This window comes from Lycium barbarum, chromosome 1 (genome assembly GCF_019175385.1).
Source record: "Lycium barbarum isolate Lr01 chromosome 1, ASM1917538v2, whole genome shotgun sequence".
Lineage (NCBI taxonomy): Eukaryota > Viridiplantae > Streptophyta > Magnoliopsida > Solanales > Solanaceae > Lycium > Lycium barbarum.
In genome coordinates, this window is record NC_083337.1 from 74,333,269 (window position 1) to 74,344,506 (window position 11,238).

Genomic DNA, 11,238 nt, shown 5'->3' on the forward strand with positions numbered 1-11,238 from the left:
TCTTCCGAGGATCGATGATTTATTTGATCAATTGCAAGGTGCCAAATGGTTTTCAAAGATTGATTGGAGGTCCGGGTACCACCAAGTAAGAGTTAGGGCGAAAGATATCCCTAAGACAGCTTTCAGAACAAGATATGGCCATTTCGAGTTCCGAGTAATGTCGTTTGGGTTAACTAATGCACCGGCAGCGTTTATGGACTTAATGAATAATGTATTCAGACCTTTTCTGGATCTATTCGTGATTGTATTCATCGACGATATCCTGGTGTATTCTAGATCCGAGACAGATCATGCGGAGCATCTGCGTATAGTCCTTGGAGTTCTGCGAGCTCAAGAGTTGTTTGCAAAATTCTCCAAGTGCGAGTTTTGGTTGAACTCAGTGTCATTTCTGGGCCATATTGTTGCAGCTGATGGTATTCGGGTGGATAGCCAAAAGATTGAGGCCGTGAAGACTTGGCCAAGGCCTACGACTCCTACAGAGGTTCGTAGCTTTTTGGGCTTAGCAGGTTATTACAGAAGATTTGTTGAAGGTTTCTCTTCTATTTTTGTACCGCTCACAAAGTTGACTCAGAAGTCAGCTAAGTTTCAATGGACAGATGCCTGCGAGCGTAGCTTCCAAGAGTTGAAAGATAGATTGACTTCTGCCCCAGTCTTGACACTTCCAGAGGGATTGGAAGGGTATGTTGTTTATTGCGATGCTTCAGGAATCGGGCTAGGTTGTGTACTGATGCAACACGGTAAGGTGATTGCGTACGCTTCTAGGCAATTGCGGAAACATAAACAGAATTACCCGACCCATGATTTAGAATTAGCCGCAGTGGTCCATGCATTAAAGATATGGCGACATTAGTTATATGGTGTCCATGTGGATGTTTATACAGATCATAAGAGCCTTCAGTATATCTTCAAGCAGAAAGAGTTGAATTTGCGACAACGACGATGGTTGGAGTTGCTAAAGGATTACGATGTTGATATCTTGTATCACCCCGGAAAGCCTAACGTTGTGGCTGACGCTCTTAGCCGTAGATCCATGGGAAGTCTAAGTGATGTACGACCAGAAAAGAAAGAGATGGCCCGTGAGCTTCACCAGTTAGCGAGCCTAGGAGTCCGAGTATTGGACTTAGGTAGCAGCGGAGCTACTATTCAGAATTCAGCAGTTTCATCGCTAGTAGCGGAAGTAAAAGAGCGACAATATGAGGATCCCATACTAATGCAGTGCAGAGATACACTCCCTCGGAAGGAGGAGTCATCATTTGATATTTCGGGAGACGGAGTTCTCCGATGTCGAGGCAGGTTATGTGTCCCCGATGTGGTAGGTCTACGTCACCAAATATTGAGGGAAGCTCATTGTTCCCGTTACTCCGTACACCCCGGAGCGACGAAAATGTATCATGATCTTATGTCTACATACTGGTGGAATGGAATGAAGAAAGATATAGCGGAATTCGTAGCTCAGTGTCCTAATTGCCAACAAGTGAAGATTGAACACCAAAAGCCGGGTGGATTATTGCAAGCTATAGAAATCCCAACTTGGAAGTGGGAAGTGATTAATATGGATTTCATTACAGGGTTACCCCGTTCTCGACGTAAGTATGATTCCATATGGGTGATTGTGGATAGACTCACAAAGTCAGTTCATTTCTTACCGGTCAGGACGACCTATGTGGCAGAAGATTATGCGAAGCTTTATCTTAAAGGGATAGTGAAACTCCATGGCGTTCCAGTATCTATTATCTCCGATAGAGGGACCCAGTTTACAACCAGGTTTTGGAGATCGTTCCAAGAGGGTCTAGGGACCCAAGTACGCCTAAGCACGACATTTCACCCACAGACCGATGGGCAAGCTGAATGCACTATTCAGACTCTCGAGGATATGTTACGAGCATGTATGATAGACCTTGGAGGAAATTGGGATGACCATTTGCCACTCATTGAGTTTGCTTACAATAACAGTTATCATTCTAGCATTCAAATGGCACCGTATGAGGGTTTATATGGGCGAAAGTGTAGATCCCCGGTTGGGTGGTTTGAAACTGGAGAGGCCAAGTTGATAGGGCCAGATTTGGTACAACAAGCTATAGAGAAAGTCAAGCTAATACAAGATCGGTTGTTAGCGACTCAAAGTCGCCAGAAGTCCTATGCGGATAATCGTCGAAGGGACTTAGAGTTCCAAGTTAAGGATTGGGTATTCTTGAAAGTGTTGCCAATGAAAGGCGTTATGAGATTTGACAAAAATGGGAAGCTCAGTCCACGGTATATTGGACCATATGAGATTGTGCGCAAAATAGGCAAAGTGGCCTATGAGGTAGATCTACCTCCGGAATTGGAGCCAGTCCATCCAGTATTCCATGTCTCGATGCTTCGAAAAATGTGTTGGAGATCCCACCAGGATCGTCCCAGTCAATGATGTGGAAATGATAGAGAAATTGACTTATGAAGAGGTACCCATTGCCATATTAGATAGGCAAGTACGGAGGCTTAGGAACAAGGAAGTGGCCTCAATTAAAGTTCTGTGGAGGAATAGCAATCGAGAGGAGATGACATGGGAAGCAGAAGAAAGTATGCGATCTAAATACACACATTTATTTCAGCCCGTGGAAGAAGCCCAAGATGAGACGTCAAGATCATAAGGTATGTACATTTCCTTTTAAGCTTTTGGGTCATGTGTGGCCAAAATTTTTTATGTTGTTACGTTGTGGCCCTGTGTGGCATCGATATTATGGGTTGTTGTGGAAGAATGATAGCGCCATATTATAAGGGGAACTTTGGCGAAATTTTTGTAGAATTCCCCGAGACTTTAACATTCGAGGACGAATGTTTCTAAGGGGGGAAGAATATTGCACCTCGGAAAATTCCCCGTTGGTACGCAAGTAAACGAACTAGTGATGTGTGCGAGGAGTGCGAGTGTATAATGTTTCATGAGCAATGTGTGTATATGGACGAGAATGATTAGAAAGAAAAGTCGAGAAATGTGAAAAGTGGAAAGTTGGCAAAACTGCCCAGTGGTCGTAAAGTGCAAAATACGGACCGTAAAATGGAATACGGTCCGTAAACTGGCAGTCGTAAATTTCCATGCAAGGTTTCAACTTTCTGCCCAGCTGAGAGGTGGTAAAATACGACCTGGTGGACGGACCGTAAAGTGATTTACGGCCCGTAAACCATGGTCGTAAATCACCATGCATGCAGCCAAAGTTTCTGGTTCTGCTTAAGGTTAAGGACAACCACGAGGGACGGTCCGTAAACTGGAATACGGACCGTAAACCTCCATGGTCGACCACTGTACACCTCAGCACAGAATTTCAATTCATTAAATATGAGGACCAAGACTTGTTTTATTTCATTTCTACATTACACCACTTCTCTCTAGAATCATCTCTCTACATTTATTTCATAAGTTTTCAAGGATTATAAGTCACCAACAACATAAACAAGTGAAGCAAGTGTAAGCAAGCCATTAAATACCATTCAAGTCAAGAAATGCAAATGGAGAAAACTAGGGTTTTGCTCAAAGTGGAGTATTATTAACCAAAGCTTGTTCCTACAACTTCTAAGGTAAGATTCATGATTTTTACATGATGTTTAAGGTATTCAAGAGTTGAAATACATGGATTGTAGAAAATATGGTCAAGTAGGTCATGAATGATGAATAATGGCATTTTGAGGAATAGTTTGAATTGAATCATGAATGTTGTTGTGTTGTGATATGAATGCATTATAAATGGTATTAAGATCATGAACTAGACACTTTAGACGAATGGACGAAGTTGGATGTTATGACCATGAATATGGGTGAATTAGAGGCAAATTAAGGAGTCTAAATAATGTGGATAACGTGAATGACTAATGGCCATTGTTATGATATTAATGAAGGTATAGACGCTAGCATTGGAAGGAAGCGTGCAAGTGTAGAATTGTCCGACGAAAAGGTATGTAAGGCTAACCCTTCTTTCATAAGGCATGGTCCCTTGGCCAAACTATTAAATCCTCTATATGAGTATGTTGTATTCAAGTGATTGACACTCCGAGCTCATAAGCTCACGACCCTCGATACGTGCTACGAATGTACTACGCACCCCATTGACGAGTAAGCATAAGATAGAGATGTAGCGAAAACGATGATGATAGTGATGACGATGATAATACTAATGATGCTAAAGGTGCCTACGGGCTATTATATTCACATGTGCCTATGAAGGGCTATAATGACACCCCGAGCTTATAATGCCGGGTAGAATATATGTATATGGATGTCTATATATATGTATGTTTATGATTACGTAACGCGCGCACACATCTGCAGATGGTACGGATAACCCTAAAGCCTTGGTAGGGTCAGGTAGAAATAACATTGAGCCTTGGTTGACCAAGTATGTATGAAACCCCGAACCTTATGGTCGGGTACGCGATGTATGTATATAATATGAATATGAATGTGAAAAGACTAGGTATATGAATTCGAATAGGGGCATGTATACGAATACGAGCACTATTATGAAATACGCATGAGAAATGGAAAGTTCCTATGAAAGGCAGGTAAATGCCATGACGATGATACTATTGTCTTCCCTCCTATGCCACTTCATATATTGTCTATGATGCTTCTATATTGATGTTAATCATGCTTTACATACTCAGTACATTCTTCGTACTGACATCCTTTTGTTTGTGGACGCTGCGCCATGCCCGCAGGTGCACAGGGAGACAGACTTGATCCATAGCTGCTTATTCAGAGATTACATAGCGGAGCTCCATTTCCTTCGGAGCCATAGCTTTTGGGTACTTATTCTTTTGTGTATATAATTATGGGAATAGCGGGGTCCTGTCCCGCTCATGTGATGTGTTATACTCTTCCTAGAGGCTCGTAGTCATGTGTATATGGTTAGACATGTCCGGTCTTGTCGGCCTATGTTTTGTGTATCATTTTTGTCGGCCACGTTGGCCCATGTACATTGATGTGGCATAGATGCCTATGGTGATATAAATGTACTGTTGTCTAATGGGACTCGTTGACGAATGAATGGAAACGTATGTATGATTATGTGGCTCACCTAGATGTAAGTATAAGAGTAAGATAAGAGGGTGCTCGGGTGGGCTAGCACCGGGTGCTCGTCGCGGCCCCGAGTCGGGTCGTGACAACAGTGTCCACAAACAAAAGAACGTTAATACAGATAATGTACTGAGTATGCAAAGCATAATCAATAACATAATTGAAGCATGAACGATAACATAAGAAAGTAGTGTCATAGGGTGATAGAGCCATTTATACCTCTAGCGACGTTCATCATATTCGCTTGCCCTTTTTCTAATGGGAACCTTCCATTACATACCCTTCTACATATAGTAGTATCATACCCGACCATAGAGGTTCGGTGTCTTACATACCCGACCATAATAAGGTTTGGTGTTGTACATACCTGGCCCTACCAAGGCTCAGTGTTTTCCGTACCCAACTGCAGTGGTGCGCGCGATAGATATCATACCCGACCATATAAGCTCGGTATTCTTAATAGTCATACTTAGATATATACATGTATATACATAGGAGTACATAAGTATCATCAACATCATCATCGTCATCATCATTTTCATTATACCTTTCCTTAGAAGATCAACTATCATAGGATGGGACCAATAGTGTCATGAGAATATCCAGAACTGTGAGCTTTAATGGTTTTAGGAAATGAAGTCATCATGGAAGACGTTATGGAATACATGTGAAGGTATAAGAAAAATGGGAACATGCCTTAAGAAGAATGGTTAGCCTTACATACCTCTTTGTCTTCTCAACTATCTAACGTTCACCGCCAAGGCTTGAGAAATCTACATTTAAAAGGATTCATACCATAGTTAAGTCTTAAAGACACTATTGAATTCAAACTAGAACAACTCATGAGCTAACAAAAATTGGCAACATTTCCCCTATTTCATCGACTTCCACCATATCGCAAAAAACCCCCAAACAACCATAATAACATCCAAAATATCATACTCAAGTAGTCATATTTAATTAAGTCTCAAAGTTCATTCTCATATTCAACTTACATAAAAAACTTCACATCCACCCTTTGCACAATTTTATACAACGCTTCCTTGTCCTCATTAATACCCTTCACAACAAGATTATATCCATAGCATACTAAGAATCATGACTCAAGTTAGTTTACTACTCACAAACATCATGAAATCTACATTTAGACCTCATATTCTACTTTCTCCTTTCACCCAAGTTGTTCAACAACTAAGCATTCTTAATGACATGCAATAAGCATGAAGACTAACCTTTTACCTCATAAAAATGAGCTTTGGAGCAAGTTATCGACTTGTATGAAAACCCTAGTTTCAATACCCAAGGAATTCTTGAAGTCTACTAACCTTAGGAAGTCTTCCAACACATGGATATCTTGATTCTTGCTATTTGATCTTTGATTTCTCTTGGGTTTGAGTGGAATAAGCTTGAGAGAAGGATCTAGAGCTTTTAAGGGTTTGGGAGAAGTGGGAAATGTAAAATTTGAGCTTGGGTTATATATATAAAAAGGGAAAAAATCTAGAAAAAGTGACCCGACTTGGTTATACGGACACTTATACTATCTGTATAACTTTATACGGTCCGTATAAGTGACCGTATAATCCCACCAGGGATTGGCCTTCTCTGGAAAGGTTATACGGACCCTTATACGTACCGTATAAAATTATACAGACCGTATAAGTGGTTGTATAACTCAACTTTTCCGAAGATGTTCTCGTTGATTCGTTCGACTTCCAATCCTTATACAACCTTATTAACACATCATTAACCATACAAGAAGCCCCATAGCCCCTGCACAAGACAATTCTAAATAAATATTAGCTCAATTATGGCAAAAACCCTTCCAAACATGACTTACATCTCACTTCCTGCAACAAACTTAGTTTGACATATTCATATTATTTCAAAATCCTATGGTGCACACTTTAAGATATCTAATACTATCCGTAACCTTGTAAGGACTTCATGCTTACCTTAAGCTCACGTTAGTCTATTCACAACGCAACAACTCAAAACTTTTGAGATGTAACATTCTCTCCTTCTTAAGAACTTTCATCCTCGAATGTTAGGCTCTCGGGGATTCTACAAAACATTTGCCAGAGTTTCTCCTGTAATATGGCACTACTATCCTATTACAGCAACCCAAAATATATAGCTTAACAGGGCTACACTGGGTCTGATTAATCGGATAAAACTTTCAGACAAACTGAACAGGGTAATAGAAGCAAAATTTCAACCGTCAAAAGATAGGAATCATCCATACCCTCAGCCCAAGAGGTCGAATTTCAGTGTAGATGAGGGAAGAAGTGGTCCTGGCCCTAATGTAGCAAGAAGTGACAGGTGAAGCGATCGCAGCTCGGGAAGCAGGGGTTTGCAGTTCAGAAGCAGCACCGGAAGGATGTCCGACGCAGGCAAAAAGCCCGAGGTTGTCCGAATATAACTTCAACATTGACTCAGGAGCCATCATAGCGGCGATCGGTCACATAAAAAATGTGGGATGGCCAAGGTCGCTGCAAATCGACCCTTCGCAATGAGATCTAAATCTAATATGCGAGTGTCATGGTACTCATGGACATCAGACCGATGATTGTAAAGGGTTAAGAGACGAAGTTGTATGGCTGTTGAAAAACGATCATCTCCGGGAGTTTCTGAATGAACGAACAAAAAGTCATTTCAATAATAGGGAAACAAGCAAGAAGATCGAACTAAATGAGCCCCAACATGTGATCAACATGATCATTGGTGGGGTAGAAATACAGGCCTGACGATGAAGAAGACAAAGTTCTCGATCACCCAGGAAAAAAGGAAAAGGGACTACGTACCAGATGGATTTATCTCCTTCAGTGATTAAGACACGGAGGGAATCATTCAACTACACAACGATGCTTTGGTAATTTCTGTTGTTATAAATAAAACTCATGTGAAACGCATTTTGATTGATCCAGGTAACTCAGCCAACATTATCTGAGGGAAGGTAATGGAGCAACTGGGACTGTTGGATCAGATTGTACCAGTAGCCTGGGTCCTAAATGGGCTTAACATGGCTTGTTAAACTACAAAGGGTGAGATCACACTGCCAGTAAATGCAGCCGGTGTAATTCAGCACACAAAGTTCTATGTCATTGACGAAGAGATGAGATACAACACCTTGCTCAGAAGACCGTAGTTGCACATCATGAGGGTAGTACCTTCAACCTTGCACCAAATGCTGAAATTCCCAACCTCAGAGGGAGTAAAAATCATTTATGGAGTGCAACCTGCGACAAAAGTAATGTTTGCAGTTGAAGAAGTTGTTCAATCACCCAAGAAAGCCATGCATGAGGGTGTGGAGGATGTGAATAAAGTAAAAAACACCAATTAGCAATCACAGGATCTGGTCCCACTCAGACAAGGCCTATTGTATTTAGGTCGCCAGCCCAGCATTTTGCTGGGATAGCACATTTAGGTCTCGATTGGCCGCTTCGAGTTGTTTGTTGAGGTCTTCGACAGACTTAGCCCGGGTATCGGCCTTCTTTTGGGCCCCCCTCAACCGTTCCTTTTCAGAATCACACTCAACAAAGAGCTGGGAAATCTTGGCCTTGGCAGCATCAAGCTCTTGCCTTAGACGGACAGTAGCGGCTGCCTCCTCCTCAACTACAGCCTCGCTCTCCTGTTCGAGCCTCCGTTTCTCCACCGTAAGAATGGCATACTTCTCAAATAAGTCCGCCAGGTCATTTTCAACACGGAGTTTGCCTTCCTTGGCGGCCATAAGCTCGGCCTTGAGTACTGAGGGGCCCTATTGATAGCAGCTGATCTTCTTTTTGCTGTAAGAAGATCTTAATTTTTTCGGTCTCTCGACCTTGGGCGTCCAATTGGCCCCCAACATCTTCGAACTGGCCACATAGCTCGGCGTTTTCCTTCATACATCGCAGAAATCCCTCGTGCTGCAAAATGACGAACTGTAAAAAAGAGGAAAAACTCGAATTACGCATAAGTGTGAGTTATATGACGTAATTAAAATCAATGGTGTCGAACGTACCCGATTGGCAGAATGCATATTCTCATTGAAGAGACATTATGACAAGACGAGGTTCATTTTCTCTCAATCCACATCATACACAAGAGGTCAAAAATAGCTAGTTATTCCGATTGGCCGAGGCATAAAATGCGTGTCCGTTGGGGCAGCGACAACAATGGACCTGGTCTCATTCAGTTTAGCGCTTGGAGTCCAAAAGGTGTCCACAATAATGGGTTCAGAACCCGATTCGGTAGCCCTCAAAGGACTTCTTTGCCCTTGAGGAATAGACATATTAAAAACCGAAGGGTCTGTGATGGCAGTAGGTGCGAGGGTAGCAGCTTCGAACATATCATCAAATTCCTCTTGCTCGAGGGAGGGGAGAAAGTGGTACCTGCCGCTTCGCCCGAGGACGGGTCGTCCTGTACCAAGATGGGACTCTTAGGGATTGTGGTTAACGGGCCAAGATCTGGCAGGATGGAAGGCTGCACATCTTCGCCTTCAGTGGCTAGACCCTCCATCTCGGCCACTTTCCCCTCCTTCCCGTCGATCGGAATGTCAGTTTTTTAAGCACTGGGGTTGACGGGCGCATCAGTACGGACTGACCTCATGAGATGGTCATCCTCGGGAATGTCTTTTAGTGTTTGAGTATGAGTAGTCCTCCTTTTTTGACCCGCCGAAGACGAGGACTTGGAGGGTCTACTCTGTTTCTTGCTCTTTGAGGCCTCGGCAACGACTTAATCCACACTTGCCGGATAAAATATTTCCTCTATCGCCAGGCGAGCATCCGAAGGCTCAGGCCTCAAATTAGCCTTTTCCCTTTTCAGACCTGCATAGCACATCCTTACACATCAGTAAAGGATCTTTTCCACCCATTTGCTTACCAAGGTTCTTTTCCACCCATTTGCTTGCAGAGAGGTCTTTGCAAGTATGGAGTTCATGGGGGGTGCTGTGCCATTATGTCATCCACCCACTTCTCAAAATCGAATATGGTATCCGGTAACCACTCTTTGGCTGGAACAGGAAAAGGGCTAAAAAGTTAGATAAATAAAGAGTATACAAGAAACAGAGGAAGTAAGAGAAGTCGAGAGAACTTAGAGCTATTATTCCACTACTCGGGGAAGGGAGGATAGTTTCGAGGAATGATCTCCTCGATCTTGACTCGAACGAAGCGTTCGAGCCAACCTTGATCTTTGTTTTCATCTATGTTGGAAAGGATCAAATACTTTCCATGCTTTATAAGTTTCACTATTCCACCATGGAAGATCCGACGAGAATAACGATTTATCAGATGGTGGAGACTGAATGGGGCTCTGATATTGTTTGCTAAGAAACGGATGCATGTAACAATCCGCCAAACGTTCGGCCCAATTTGCACAAGACATAACTTATTCTTGCACATGTCTAAAATCACCTCGTTGACTGGAGGCTCTAAGTTGAAAGCGAAAGGGTAGGTAAAGATGGATGACTACCCTTCCACGTAGGTAGTAATGTCGTCATTGGGGCCCGAGATTATGATCTCAGAAGGGCGGTCCCTCCAACCACAATCCGATCGAACCTTAGTGATAAGAGTCGCTTCAATTGCGGAAGGGTAACACCTAATGTCATAACCCTGGTCTGCCTTTCCACCCCTCGGGGGCTTATCAACTGCAAATTCAGAGTCAAAATGGTATATCGAGGGGATGAAATCTCTACCCCATGGTTCGTATGGGACTTTAACCTCAGCCTCAGTCGATCGGGAGGGCCCCACCTGTAACGACCCGTTTAGTCTTTATAGTGTTTGTGCCATTTAACCTTTTTTACCCTTTCCCAAGTCTCGTTAATATGATATATGACTTAATGAAGTCATTGGATTGGTTCCCGCAAGGTTCGAGTGTAAATTAAGTCATTGAGGGAGAAACTAGTTAAGTTAATGAGGTAAAGTTGATCACGGTCAACGTCAGGTTAGGATGACCCTGAATCAATGTTTTAAAATTTCCAACAAGTTAATATGATGATTTTGAACTTCTGCAGAAGTTTTGGTGAGGTTCCGACGAGTTTCAGATGGGTTTGAATTTTGTCGCGCTCGTATTTGATGTTTTCATCGTAGGTATTTGGATAGAAAGGGGTCTAGATTGATCAAATGACCTTTTTTTGTGAGGGTTGAGCCATTGGATCTGTATCAAAATTACGAAGCTATAGCAAAAAGAGTCATCGCGTTTCGCCTCTGTATGAGGGA